The sequence below is a fragment of the Micromys minutus genome (genome assembly GCF_963924665.1).
Source record: "Micromys minutus genome assembly, chromosome: X".
Lineage (NCBI taxonomy): Eukaryota > Metazoa > Chordata > Mammalia > Rodentia > Muridae > Micromys > Micromys minutus.
In genome coordinates this window covers 17,658,770-17,674,047 of record NC_137970.1, presented here as the reverse complement: position 1 = coordinate 17,674,047, position 15,278 = coordinate 17,658,770, and the positions used below count along the sequence as shown (strand labels likewise).

At 37.1% G+C, this 15,278-nt stretch overlaps 1 protein-coding gene across 1 annotated transcript in view; it reads left to right on the top strand.

The window, feature by feature from the left end:
• LOC308415878 (protein enabled homolog) overlaps window positions 1-15,278 on the top strand; it is a gene marked incomplete at both ends in the record, with an annotated part of 36,758 nt that overhangs the window by 9,760 nt on the left and 11,720 nt on the right.

Below are 15,278 nucleotides of genomic sequence, written 5' to 3'. Positions count from 1 at the left end.
TGTGAAGGTCTTTGATCCACTTGGACTTGAGCTTTGTACAAGGAGATAAGAAAGGATTGATTTTCATTATTCTGTATGTTGATTGCCAGTTGAACCAACACCATTTGTTGAAGAGTCTGTCCCTTTTCCATTGAATGTTTTTGGCTTCTTTGTCAAAGATCATGTGAACATAGGTGTGTGGGTTCATTTCTGTGTCTTCAGTTCTGTTTCATTGATCTATCTACCTGCCTATCTCTAGACCAATACCGTGCAGTTTTTATCACAATTGCTTTGTAATATAGCTTGAAATCAGGGATGTTGATTCCCCCAGAAGTGTTATTATTCTTGAGGATTGATTTCGCTATTCTAAGTTTTTTGTTATTCCAGATGAATTTGCAAATTACTCTTTCCAACTTTATGGAGAATTGAGTTGGAATTTTGATGAGGATTAAATCCAATCTGTAGATTGCTTTTGGCAAGATAGCCATTTAACAATAATCCTTCCAATTCATGAGCACAGGATATAGTTCCATCTTCTGAGATCTTCAATTTCTTTCTTCAGAGATATGAAGTTCTTGTCATACAGATCCTTCACTTGCTTTTTTAGGGTCACCCCAAGGTATTTTATAGACTATGTGACTATTGTGAAGGGTCTCAATTCTCTAAATTCTTTCTCAGCCTGTTTATCCTTTCAGTAGCAGAAGACAGTTGATATGTTTGTGTAAATTTTATATCCAGCTACTTTGCTCAAATTGTTTATCAGTTGTAAAACTTCCCTGGTGGAATTTTTGGAGTCACTTAAATATACTATCATATCACCTGAAAATAGTGATATTTTGATTTTTCCTTTCCATTGTGTATCCTTTTGACTTCCTTTTGTTGTCGAATTGTTTTGGCCATGACTTCCAGTACTATACTGAATAGGTAAGAGGAGAGTGGGCAGCCTTGTCTAGTCCCTGATTTTAATGGGATTGCTTCAAGTTTCTCTCTATTTAATTTGATATTGGCTACTGGTTTGCTGTATATCACTTTTACTATGTTTATCTATGGGCCTTGGATTCTTGATCATTCTAAGACTTTTATCATGAGGCAGTGTTGAACTTTTTCAAATGCTTTCTCAGCATCGACTGAGATGATCATGTGGGTTTTTTTTTCCTTTGAGTTTGTTTATGTAGTGGATTTCTTTGATGAATATCCTTATATTGAACCATACCTACATGCCTGAGATAAAACATACTTGATTATGGTGGATGATTTTTTTGGTGTGTTCTTGGATTCAGTTTGCAAGAAATTTATTGAGTATTTTTGCATTGATGTTCATGAGGTAAATTAGTCTGAAGTTCTCTTTCTTTGTAGTGTCTTTGTGTGGTTTGTATATGAGCATAATAGTGGCTTTGAAGAATGACTGGTGTAGTGTTTCTTCTATTTATATTTTGTGGACTAGTATTAGGTCTTTTATGAATGTCTGTACTAAACACATCTGGTCCTGGGCTTTTGGGGTTTTTTTGGTTTGTTTGTTTGTTTTGTTTGTTTGTTTGTTTGTTTGTTTGTTTGTATTTGGCTGGGAGGCTTTTCATTTCTGCTTCTATTTCTTTAGGTGTTATGGGACTGTTTAAATGGTTTATCTGATCATGATTTAATTTTTGTATCTGGTATCTGTCTAGAAATTCATCCATTTCCTTCAGATTTTCCAGTTTTGTTAAGAATAGGCCTTTATAGTAGGGTCTGATGATTTCTTGAATTTCCTCAGTTTCTGTTGTTATATCTCCCCTTTGATTTTTGATTTTGTTAATTTGGATACTCTCTCTGTGCCTCTTAGTTAGTCTGACTAAGAGTTTCTCGATCTTGTTGCTTTTCTCAAAGAACCAACTCTTGGTTTTGTTCATTCCTTGTATAGTTTTTCTGTTTCTATTTGTTTGACTTCTGCTCTGATTTTGATTATTTCCTGTCATCTAGTCCTCTCTGCTTCTTCTTTTTCTTCTTCTAGAGATTTCAGGTGTGCTGTCAAGTTACTAGTGTAATCTCTCTCCAGTTTCTTTTTAGAGGCACTCAGAGCTATGAGTTTTCCTCTTAGTACTGCTTTCATTGCATTCCCCATGTGTCCCATAAGTTTGGGTATGTCATGCTTTCATTTTTGTTGAATTCTAAAAGAATCCTTAATTTCATTCTTCATTTATCCTTAACTATGTTATCATTGAGTAGAGTATTGTTAAACGTCCATGTGTATGTGGGCTTTTTGTTGTTTTTGTTGTTTTTAAAGACAAGCCCTTGTCCATGGTGATCTGATAGGATGCATGGGATTATTTTGATCTTCTGGTTTCTGTTGAGGCCTGTCTTGTGACTGTCTCTATGGCCAATTTTGGAGAAGGTACCATGAGGTCCTGAGAATAAAGTATATTATTTTGTTTTAAGATTAAATGTTCTCTAGTTGTCTGTTAATTCCAATTGGTTCATAACCTCTGTTACTTTTTCTATGTCTCTGTTCATCTTCTGTTTCTATAATCTGTTCATTGATGAGAGTGGGATGTTGAAGTCTCCCACTATTATTGTGTGTGGTGCAATATTGCTTTGAAATTTAGTAGAATTTATTTTATGAATGTGGGTGCCCTTGTATTTTATGAATTTGGAGCATAGATATTCAAGATTGAGAGTTCATCTTGACAGATTTTTTTCTTTGATGAGTTTCATCCCAGCGATGCAAGGATGTTTCAATATACAGAAATTGATTAATATCATCCACTATATAAAAAAACTCAAAGAAAAAAACCACATGATCATTTCTTTAGATGCTGAGAAAGCATTTGACAAAATTCAACACCCCTTCATGTTAAAAGTCTTGGAAGGGTCAGGAATTTAAGGCTCATACTTAAACATAGTAAAAGCAATATACAGGAAACTAGGAACCAACATCAAACTAAATAATGAGAAGCTTGAAGCAATCCCACTAAAATCAGGGACTCGACAAGGCTGCCTACTCTCTCCTTACTTATGCAACATAATAATAGAAGTACTAGCCAGATCCATCAGACTGCAAAAAGAGGTCAAAGGAATACAAATTGTAAAAGAAGAAATCAAAATATCACTCTTTGCAGATGAAATGAAAGTATACTTAAGTGACCCCAAAAATACCACCAGAGAACTTTTACAGCTTATAATCAACTTTAGAAAAATGCCTGGATATAAAATTAACTCAAACAAATCACTAGCCTTTCTCTACTTGAAGGACAAGCTGAGAAAAAAATTAGAGAATCGACACCATTCACAATAGTCACAAAGTTTATAAAATACCTTGGTATGACCCTAACCAAGCAAGGGAAACATCTTTATGAGGAGAACTTCAAGTCTCTGAAGAGCAAACTTGTAGAAGACCTCAAAGGATGGAAAGATCTCCCATGCTCATGGATTGAAAGAATTAACAGTAAAAATGGCCATCTTGACAAAAGCAATCTACAGATAAATGAGATCCCCATCAAAATTCAAACTCAATTCTTCATAGAGTTAGAAAGTGGAATTTCCAAATTCATTTGGAATAATAAAAAAAGAGGATAGCAAAAACTATTCTCAACAATATAAAAACTTCCAGGGGAATCACTATCCCTGACCTCAAGCTATATTACAGATAAATTGTGATAAAAAACTGTGTGTTATTAGTACAGAGATGGGCAGGTAGATCAATGGAATAGAATTGAAGACCCAGAAATGAACCCACACACCTATGGTCACTTGATCTTTGACAAAGGAACTAAATACATTCAATGTAAAAAGGTCAGCCTCTTCAACAAATGGTGCTGGTTCAACTGACAGTCAGCATGCAGAAGAATGCAAATTGACCCTTTCTTATCTCCTTGTACAAAGTTCAAGCCCAAGTAGATCAAAGACCTCCACATAAAACCAGGTACACAGGAAGTAATAGAAGAGAAAGTGGGGAAGAGACTTACATGACCACAGGGGATAATTTCCTGAACAGAATACCAATGGCTTAAGCTCTAAGATCGAGAATCGACAAATTAGACCTCATGAAATTGCAAAGCTCCTGTAACGCAAAGAACACTGTCAAAAGGACAAAATGGAAATCAACAAATTGGGGAAAGAGCTCTACAAATCCTACATCTGATAGAAGGCTAGTATCAAATATATACAAAGAACTCAAGAAGTTAGAGTCTAGAGAATCAAGTAATCCTATTAAAGATGGGGTACAGATCTAAACAAAGAACTCTCAACTGAGTAATATTGAATGTCTGAGAAGCACCTAAAGAAATGCTGAACATTTCTAGTCATCATGGAAATGCAAATCAAAACAACCCTGAGTTTTCACCTTACAAGAGTCAGAATGACTAGGATTAAAAACTCAGGTGACAGAAGATGTCTAGAATGTGGAGAAAGAGGAACATGCCTTCGCTGTTGGTGGGGTTGTAAGCTGGTACAACCACATGAGATGGCGTATTTCGTTTTCTCATAACAGTTCTGAAAAGAAAAAGAAAAAGAAAAAGCTGATCCTGCTATTTTTGTTGTTAGTAGTATTATTGTGTTTGTGTAGCTATCATCTTTTTTGTTTGTTGAGAGAAGATTACTTTCTTGTTTTTTAGGGTGCATTTTTCTTCCTTGTATTGGAGTTTTCCATCTATTGTCCTTTGTAGTGTTGGATTTTTGGAAAAATATTCTTTAAAATTTTTTTCATAGAATATCTTTGTTTCTCAATCAATGGTAATTGATAGTTCTGCTCTCTATAGTAACCTGGGTTGGCATTTGTATTCTCTTAGGGTATGTATGACAGTTACCCAGGATCTTCTAGCTTTTAGAGTCTCTTTTGATTATTCTGGTGTATTTCTAATAGGTCCACTGTTATATGTTACTTGACCTTTTTTCCTAACTGCTTTTAATATTATTTGTTTTATTCATTGATATTTTGATTATTAGGTGATGGAAGAAGTTTCTTTTCTGGTCCAGTCTTTTTGGAGTTCTGTAGGCTTGTATGTTCTTGGAGATATTTCTTTAGGTTAGGGAAGTTTTCTTCTATAATTTTGTTAAAGAGATTGTCTGGTCCTTTAATTTGGGAATCTTTGCTCTCTTCTATACATATCATCCTTAAGTTTGGTCTTCTCATTGTTTGCTGGATTTCCTGGATATTTTTGGTTAGGAGCTTTTTGCATTTTCTTTGACTGGTGTGTTTTCTATGTTTTATATGGTGTCTTCTGCCCCTGAGATTCTCTATTCTATCTGTTGTATTCTGTTGGTGATGCCTGCATCTATTACTCCTGATCTCTTTCCTAGGTTTTTTTTTTTATCTCCAAGGATGTCTCCCTTTGTGATTTCATTGTTTCTATTTCTATTTTTAGATCCCAGGTTTTGTTCAGTTCCTTCACCTATTTAGTTGTGTTTTTCTGTAATTTTTAAGAGACTTTTGTCTTTTCTCTTTAAGGGCTTCTGCTTGTTTACCTATGTTCTCCTGTACTTCTGTAAGGGAGTTATTTATGTCCTTTTTAACGTCCTCTATCATCATCATGAGATGTGATTTTTAAATCTGAATCTTGCTTTTTCAGTGTGTTGGGGATATCCAGAACTTGCTGGTGGTGGGAGAACTGTTTTGATGATGCCGAGTAGTCTTGGTTTCTTAGGTTCTTGTGCTTGCCTCTGGCCATCTGGCTAACTCTGGTGTTAATTGCTTCTGCTGTCTCTGACTGGACCTTGTCCCTCCTGTGGGTCTGTGAGCCTGTGATCTTAGATGTTTTAGCGCTCCTGGGAGACCAGCTCCCTCCAGGTGGTAACTGAGTGCAGAGAGCTGTGACTTTAGGTGTGTCAGTACTCCTGGGAGACCAATTCTCTCTGGGTATGATTTGGATGTGAAGAGCTATGTCACAGTGCTAGCTCCAGGATGCTGATGGAAGCTGGAAGGTTCCTGTCCTCTGCTGCTCCTCAGTTCCTGTGCCCTGTGCACTCCTGGCTGGTCCCTCTTTGGCCAGTTATTAGAGCAAAAGTGGTAGTCTCACCTATGAGCTTAGGAATGACAGCACTCCTCAAAAACAATCTTTTAGATCAATGATTACAATAGGCCATTCCTTAGTCAACCATCAAAGCAATAGGAGTCCAGGATGCAAAGGACCCATTGGCTGAATAATCTTATTAATTACTCTGATATCTGTCAACATACTCCATTTGTCAGACCTTTTCTTAATGACAAATACCTGAGAATTCTAAGGGCTGGTAGATTCCTCTATATCCTGAGCCTGTAGTTTCCCCTAAACTAGTTGTTCCTGTGCCTGTAGTTTTTCTTTTGTCATAGACCATTGATCAATCCAAATAGATTGGTTAGCCAATTAACTTAGTTATTGGCAGTGATTACTTGGTGTAAAGTTAAATTGTCAGCCCTTACTCTATCTTGTGTATGGACAGCGCAGACAGTCTGTAACTGCGTTTGACAATGATCCTTAACTAATTTAACTTTTTCATTAGTAGTCTGACTGGTTTTTGTGGCCAGCCTCTGAATCTGAGGGGATATTAATTTTTGTTTTCCATTGTTGTAACAGATCACTTTCCCATAAGGTTATGGCTTTATCAGCTACAAATGGTCTTAATTTCCCTGTCTGAACTTCAAGCCCTGTACATTTAAGCCATCTAGTGGTTTGCTTTATTTGGTGTAAAGTTCAAACTCCTTGAAATTGGATATCTATTTCTTGATGTGGCCAACTTACAGGACAAGACTTTGCAGAGATAATTGTGACATCTTTTCCAGTGTTGACCATTCCCTCAGTCTCAATATTGTTTACTAGTATTCTTCACTTGGGCCTTTGACCCTCTATAGAGGTTTGCCAAAATATTCGTTTTTAACCCCCTTTTAGGTTTTCTGAATTGTCTATAGAATTTGCTTCAGCCTTGTAATCTGGTTTCACAACATCTGTTTTCAGACTGGTGGTGTTTAATTATCCTGAGGAAGAGAATTCTTCCACCATGGCATTGGGGTCTGCAAGAGGGCCCATGAAAGTTTTTTGGTAAAGTGTTGTCTCATTTGTCTGTTTTTGCTCTATATTCCCTAGTCCAGTGTTGGCCTTTGCTAAATTTTTTATATATTTTAGAAAGCATAGGCTCCCTTTTGGGATTAATTTGGTTTTCCCTAAAGTTTATGCTGAAATAACCCTGCTCAACACAATTAAGACATTAGAAATTTTGAGTTGACTCAAGGCCTCTTTTGGCAGCTTCTCCTATTAAAGTCATTTTGGGCAAAAGAAGTTCATCATCAACTTTACATCTAATACACTACTTTATTGATGCTGACCTTCATATTCAATGGTCTGGTTACTTCCATGCATTCAGCATTCCCATTTTATTTTTCTTTTTTTTTTAAATTTTTTTAAACTTTATTTTAAAAAACATAGATAAAAAGAAAAAATTTTAAACATTATTGTATAAATGTATACAAATACAATTGTGTCAGTGCTTGGCTTTTTTTTCTTTATTTTAAGGTTTGATACTCTGCATTAAGGTCTTACTAGTTACAATGAGCAAAAAGTACATGAAAACAGAGTGTAACCCAGAATTAGTCAACATGTTCTTGGTGTGTAAGGATTGAGCATGACGTTTTTTTTCTGTTTTATTTTTTGTTTTGTTTTGTTTTGTTTTGTTATTTTCTTGAACTTCACACAGTCTGTGAGTTGTTTCTGGGGCAGTCCAAGCCCCTGGGGTTAGCATCCCACTATCAGTGACTGCATATTATGTCTGTTCTTTTGTGACAGGGTTATCTCACTCAGGATGATATTCTCTAGATGCAGCCATTTTCTTAAAAATTTGGTTAAGTCATTGTTTCTGATGGCTGAGTAGTATTCCGTTGTGTGAATTTACCACAATTTTGTATCCATTCATCTACTGAAGGACATCTGGGTTCTTTCAAGCTTCTGGCTATTATAAATAGAGCTGCTATGAACATTGTGGTGGATGTATCTTTGTTTTATATTAAAGTGTCTCTGGGGTATATGCCCAGAAGTGGAATAGCTAGATCTTCAGGAAGTACTATATACAATTTTCTGAGGAAACGACAGACTGATTTCCAGAGTGGTTGTATCAGTTTACAACCACACCAACATTGGAGAAGTGTTCCTCTTTCTCTGCATCCTTGCCAGCATCTGCTGTCATCTGAGTTTTGGATCTTGGCCAATCTGACTGGTGTGAAGTGGAATCTCAGGGTTGTTTTGATTTGCATTTCCCTGATGGCTAAGGATGTTGAGCACTTCCTTAGATGTTTCTCAGTCATTCGATATTCCTCAATTAAGAATGTTTTGTCTAGCTCTGTACCCCAATTTATAATAGGGTTGTTTAATTCTCTGGTGTCTAGCTTTTTGAGTTCTTTGTATACCTTGGATAATAGGCCTCTATCTGATGTGGAGTTGGTAAAGATCTTTTCCCATTCTGTTGGCTGCCATTTTGTTTTCTTGACAATGTCCTTAGCCTTACAGAAACTTTGCAATCTCATTAAGTCCCATTTGTTAATCTTTGACCTTAGAGCTTGAGCCATTGGTGTTTTGTTCAGAAAATTTTCTCCTGTGCCTATGTGTTCTAAGGTTTTCCCAACTTTCTCATCTAATAGTTTCAGTGTATCTGGTTTAATGTGGAGATCTTTGATCCACTTACTCTTGAGCTTTTTACAGGGAGATAAGAAAGAGTCTATTTTCATTCTTTTGCATGCTGAGTGCCAGTAAGACCAGAACCATTTGTTAAATAGACTGTCCTTTTTCCATTGAATGTTTAAGGCTCCTTTGTCAAAAATGAGGTGACCATATACCTGAGGGCTAATTTCTGGATCTTCTATTTTATTCCATTGATCCACATGCATATTTCTGTACCAGTACCATGCAGTTTTCAGCACAATTGCCTTGTAATATAGCTTGAGGTCAGGGATAGTGATTCCGGAAGATGTTTTCTTGTTGTTGATGATGGATTTTGCTATTCTAGGTCTTTTGTTATTCCATATGAAATTGCACATTGATCTTTCCACCTCTCTGAAGAACTGGGTTGGAATTTTGATGGGGATTGCATTGAATCTGTAGATTGCTTTTGGTAGGATGGCCATTTTTAAAATGTTGATCCTTCCAATCCACGAGCATGGGAGATCTTTCCATTTTCTGAGATCTTCCTCGATTTCCATCTTTAGAGGTTTGAAGTTCTTGTCATACAGGTCCTTCTTCACTTGCTTAGTTAGAGTCACACCAAGGTATTTCATAGTTTTTGTGACTGTTGTGAAGGGTATCTTTTCCCTAATTTCTTTCTCCACATGTTTGTCCTTTGAATACAGGAAGGCTGCTGATTTGTTTGAGTTAATTTGGTATCCAGCCAATTTGCTGAACTTGTTTATCATCTTTAGGAGTTCTCTGGTGGAATTTTTGGGGTCACTTAGGTACACTATCATGTCATCTGCAAAAAGTGATGTTTTTACTTCTTCCTTTCTGATTTGTTTCCACTTGATCACCTTTTGCTGACTAATTGCTCCAGCCAGGAATTCAGTACTATGTTGAATAGGTAGGTGGAGTCTGGGCAGCCTTGTCCAGTCCCTGATTTTAGTGGGATTGCTTCAAGTTTCTCGCCATTAAGTTTGATGTTGGCTGTTGGTTTGCTGTATATTGCTTTTATTATGTTTAGGTATGGACCTTGGATTCCTGTTCTTTCTGAAACTTTTAACATAAAGGGGTTTTGAATTTTGTCAAATGCTTTCTCAGTATCTACTGAGATGACCATGTGATTTTGTTCTTTGAGTTTGTTTATATGGTGGATTACATTGATGGATTTCCTTATATTAAACCATCCATGGATTCCAGTAAGAAGCCTACTTGGTCATGGTGAATGATCGTTTTGATGTGTTCCTGGATTGGGTTGCAGGATTTTGTTGAGTATTTTTGCATCAATTTTCATAAGTGAGATTGGTCTGAAGTTCTCTTTCTTTGTAGGGTCTTTGTGTGGTTTAGGAACGAGGGTTATTGTAGCCTCAAAATATGAGTTAGGTAGTATTCCATCTGATTCTATCTTGTGGAATACTTTGGAGAGTATTGGTGTTATGTCCGCAATAAATGTCTGATAAAATTCTGCACTGAACCCGTCTGGACCTGTTTTTCTGTTGGGGGGCTTTTGATGACTTCTTCTATTTCTTTAGGTGTTATGGGATTATTTAGATGGTTTACCTGGTCCTGGTTTAACTTTAGGATCTTGTATCTGTCTAGGAATTCATCTATTTCCTCCAGATTTTCCAGCATTGTTGAGTATAGGCTTTTGTAGTAGGATCTGATGATTTCTTGAATTTCCTCAGATTCAGTTGTTATGTCTCCACTTTCTTTTCTGGTTTTGTTAATTTGGATACTCTCTCTTTGCTCTGTAGTTAGTCTGGCTAGGGGTTTATCAATCTTGTTGATTTTCTCAAAGAACCAACTCTTGGTTTTGTTGATTTTTTCAGTGGTTCTTTTTGTTTCTATTTGGTCTATTTCTGCCCTAATTTTGATTATTTCTTGCCATCTACTCATCTTGAGAGTTTCTGTTTCCGTTTGTTCTAGAGCTTTTAGCTGTGCTGTCAAGTTGCTGACGTATGCTCTCTCCAGTTTCTTTTTGGAAGCACTTAGGGCTATGAGTTTTCCTCTCAGTACTGCTTTCATTGCATCCCATAGGTTTGGGTATGTTGTGTTTTCGTTTTCATTGAATTCTAGAAAATCCTTAATTTCTTTATTTCTTCTTTGACCCTGCTATCGTTTAACAGAGCGTTGTTTAGTTTCCATGTGTATGTAGAATTTTTGTTGTCTTTGTTGTTGTTTAAGACCAGCCGTAGACCATGGTGATCTGAGAGGATGCATGGGAGTATTTCAATCTTCTTATATGGGTTGAGGCTCATTCTGTGTATAATTATGTGGTCTGCTGATAAGGAGGTGTATTCTTTTACTTTAGGATGGGATGTTCTGTAGATATCTATTAATTCCAGTTGGTTCATAGTCTCTGCTACTTTTACAGTGTCATTGTTCAGTTTCTGATTCCATGATCTGTCCATTGGAGAGAGTGGGGTATTAAAGTCTCTAAATATTATTGTGTTGGGTAAACGGTATTTTTTTAGCTTTAGTAGGGTTTCTTTTATGTCTTTGGGTGCTTTTGTATTTGGAGCATATATGTTAAGGATTGAGAGTTCCTCCTGACAGATTTCCCCAGTAATGAGTAAAAAGTGTCCTTCCTTATCTTTTTTGATAACTTTTGGTTGAAAATTTACTTTATTCGATATTAGAATAGCCACTCCAGCTTGTTTCTTGGGGCTGTTTGCTTAGAAGTTTTTTTCCCACCCTTTTACTCTGAGATAGTGTCTGTCTTTGTCTCTGAGATGAGTTTCCTGTATGCAGCAAAAGGCTAGATTTTGTTTATGTATCCAGTCTGATAGCCTATGTCTCTTTATTGGGGAGTTGAGTCCATTTATGTTAATAGATATCAAGGAATAGTTGTTTCTGTTTCCTGCTATTATTGCTTTTGTAGGTTGAGTTGTGTCTGTGTCTTTTTTTCTTTTGGTTTTCTTGCATAAGAGTTTGCTTGTTTTTACTAGGATGTAGTTCCCCTCATTGTATTGGGTTTTCCACCTATAATTCATTGTAGTGCTGGGTTTGTGGTCATATATTATGTAAATTTAGATTTGTCGTAAAATATCTTGTTCTCTCCATCTATGGTGTTTGATAGTTTTGCTGGGTATAGCAGCTTGGGCTAGCACTTGTGCTCTCTTAGGGTGTGCATGATGTCTGTCCAGGCTCTTCTAGCTTTCATAGTCTCTGTTAAGAAATCGGGTGTGATTCTGATTGGTCTGCCTTTATATGTTACCTGACCTTTTGCCCTTACTGCTTTTAGTATTCTTTCTTTGCTTTGGGCACTTGGTGTTTTGACTATTATGTGTCTGGAGGAATTTTTTTCTGGTCCAACCTATTTGTAGTTCTGAAGGCTTCTTTTATGCTCGTTGTCATCTCATTCTTAATGGTAGGAACGTTTTCTTCTACAATTTTGTTGAAGATATTTACTGTGCCTTTTATTTGATACTCTCCTCCCTTTTCTATTCCTATTATCCTTAGGTTTGGCCTTCTCATTGTGTCCTGCATCTCCCGGACATTTTGTGTTATGAGCTTTTTGGTTTTTGCATCTTCTCTGACTGTTTTATCTATGTTTGCAATGTTGTCTTCTGCCCCCGAGATTCTCTCTTCCATCTCTTGTAGTCTATTGGAAATGCTTGCTTCTGTGACTCCTGATTTCTTTTTTAAGTGTTCTACCTCTAGGGTTATCTCTTTTAGTGCTTTCTTTATTTTGTCAATTTCCGTTTTAAATTCCTTCTTCCATTCCTTCATCTCTTTGGTTCTGTTTTCCTCTAGTTCTTTGAGTTCCTTGAGTGTTTTTCTTGTTTCCTCTTTAAAAGCTTCTGAATCTTTTTGCTTTTCCTCCCGTTCTTGTTTAAGGATCTCTATCAGTATCTTGAAGTATGATTTTAGGTCTGCGTCTTCTTTTTCTGGAGTGTTTGGCATTCCAATGTTTGCTGTGATGGGAGAGCTGGGTATTGGTGTTGCCAGGTTGTCTTTGTTTCCTTGGGATATAGTCTTTCGCTTTCCTCTTGCCATCTTGTTGTCAGTGATATGTTCTTGCCTTTCCCTTGTATCTGGTCTGTGTCCTGGATCTCCACTGGTCCAGGTGGCGGATGGCCCGAGCCCTGTTCTGGGCCCCAATGTCACCGGGTGGGAACAGAGGTCCCAATGCTGGGTTCCTGGTCCTTTGATAAGGCAGGACAGGGGCGCGCTTTCCATGTGCACTCGGCAGAGATCTCTCTGCTTCCTGGATGCCCAGATCTCTTTCTCACCAGTTATTAAACCTTTGGGAACTCCAGCATTCCTATTTTCAAGAGCTAAGTTTTCAATTATTGCCTTCCTTGCTGATGGCTTTGATATACTCCTTCCTCTCCACAACAGAAGTCAACCTTTGCAAAATGTCAGGAAATGTTTCCTTTGGGCCTTGCATAACTTCAGAAAATAGTTCGTTTTTCCCCTATTTCTGTGACTTTGTCCCAGGTCTTTAACGATGACAAGCACCAAAATACCAAGGTTTCTTCATCATACATAGCCTGCACCTCTGTCTCAGGAAAACGACCTTCCCCAAGAAACTTTTCTTTAGAAATATCTCCTCACCAATGGACAGATCAGGGAAACAGAAACTGAACAAGGACACTGTAAAACTAGCAGAGACTTTGAACCAACTAGAATTAATAGATATATAAAGAACATACTATCCTAAAGTAAAAGAATACACCTTCTTCTCACCACCCAATGGCACCTTCTCGAAAATTGACCACATAATTGGACACAGAACGAGCCTTCATCGATATAAGAAGATTGAAATACTCCCATGCATACTCTCAGATCACCATGGTCTACGGCTGGTTTTAACAACAACAAAGACAACAAAATGCCCACATACACATGGAAACTAAACAACGCTCTGTTAAAGGATAGCAGGGTCAAAGAAAAAATAAAGAAAGAAATTAAGGACTTTCTAGAATTCAACGAAAATGATAACACAACATACCCAAACCTATGGGATGCAATGAAAGCAGTATTGAGAGGAAAACTCATTGCCGTAAGTGCTTCCAAGAAGAAACTGGAGAGAGCTCACATCAGCAACCTGACAGCACAGCTAAAAGCCCTAGAACAAAAGGAAGCAGATATACCCAAAAAGAGTAGACGGCAAGAAATAATCAAAATTAGGGGAGAAATAGACCAAATAGAAACAAAGAAAACCATTGAAAAAATCAACAAAACAAAGAGTTGGTTTTTTGAGAAAATCAACAAGATTGATAAACCCCTAGCCAGACTAAATAAAGGGCAAAGAGAGAGTATCCAAATTAACAAAATCAGAAAGGAATGTAGTGACATAACAACTGAAACTAAGGAAATTCAAGAAATCATCAGATCCTACTACAAAAACTTATACTCCACAAAATTAGAAAATCTGGAGGAAATGGACAAATTCCTAGACAGATACAAGGTCCCAAAGTTTAACCAGGACCAAGTAAACCATCTAAATAACCCTATAACACCTAAAGAAATAGAAGAAGTCATCAAAAGCCTCCCAACCAAAAAAAGCCCAGGTCCAGACGGGTTCAGTGCAGAATTTTATCAGACATTTATTGGGGATATAACACCAATATTCGCCAAACTATTCCAAAAGATAGAATCAGATGGAATATTACCCAACTCATTTTTTGAGGCTACAATAACCCTCGTACCTAAGCCACACAAAGACCCTACAAGGAAAGAGAACTTCAGACCAATCTCACTTATGAACATTGATGCAAAAATACTCAACAAAATCCTTGCAAACCGAATCCAAGAACAAATCAAAACCATCATTCATCATGACCAAGTAGGCTTCATCCCTGGGATGCAGGGATGGTTTAACATAAGGAAATCCATCAATGTAATCCACCATATAAACAAACTTAAAGACCAAAATCACATGGTCATCTCACTAGACGCTGAGAAAGCATTCGACAAAATACAACACCCCTTCATGTTAAAAGTCCTGGAAAGAACAGGAATCCAAAGCCCATATTTAAACATAATAAAAGCAATATACAGCAAACCAACAGCCAACATCAAACTTAATGGCGAGAAACTTGAAGCAATCCCACTGAAATCAGGGACTCGACAAGGCTGCCCACTCTCTCCCTACCTATTCAACATAGTACTGGAAGTCTTGGCTGGAGCAATTAGACAGCAAAAGGAGATCAAGGGGATACAAATCGGAAAGGAAGAGATAAAAACATCACTCTTTGCCGATGACATGATAGTGTACTTGAGTGACCCCAAAAATTCCACCAGAGAACTCCTACAGCTGATAAACAAGTTCAGCAAAGTGGCCGGATACAAAATTAACTCAAACAAATCAGTAGCCTTCCTATACTCAAAGGACAAACATGTGGAGAAAGAAATTAGGGAAAAGGTACACTTCACAATAGTTACAAAAACTGTGAAATACCTTGGTGTGACTCTAACTAAGGAAGTGAAGGACCTGTATGACAAGAACTTCAAACCTCTAAAGAAAGAAATTGAGGAGGATCTCAGAAAATTGAAAGATCTCCCATGCGCATGGATTGGAAAGATCAACATCTTAAAAATGGCCATCCTACCAAAAGCAATCTACAGATTCAATGCAATCCCCATCAAAATTCCAACCCAGTTCTTCATGGAATTGGAAAGATCAATGTGCAATTTCATATGGAATGACAAAAGACCAAGAATAGCGAAATCCATCCTCAACAACAAAAA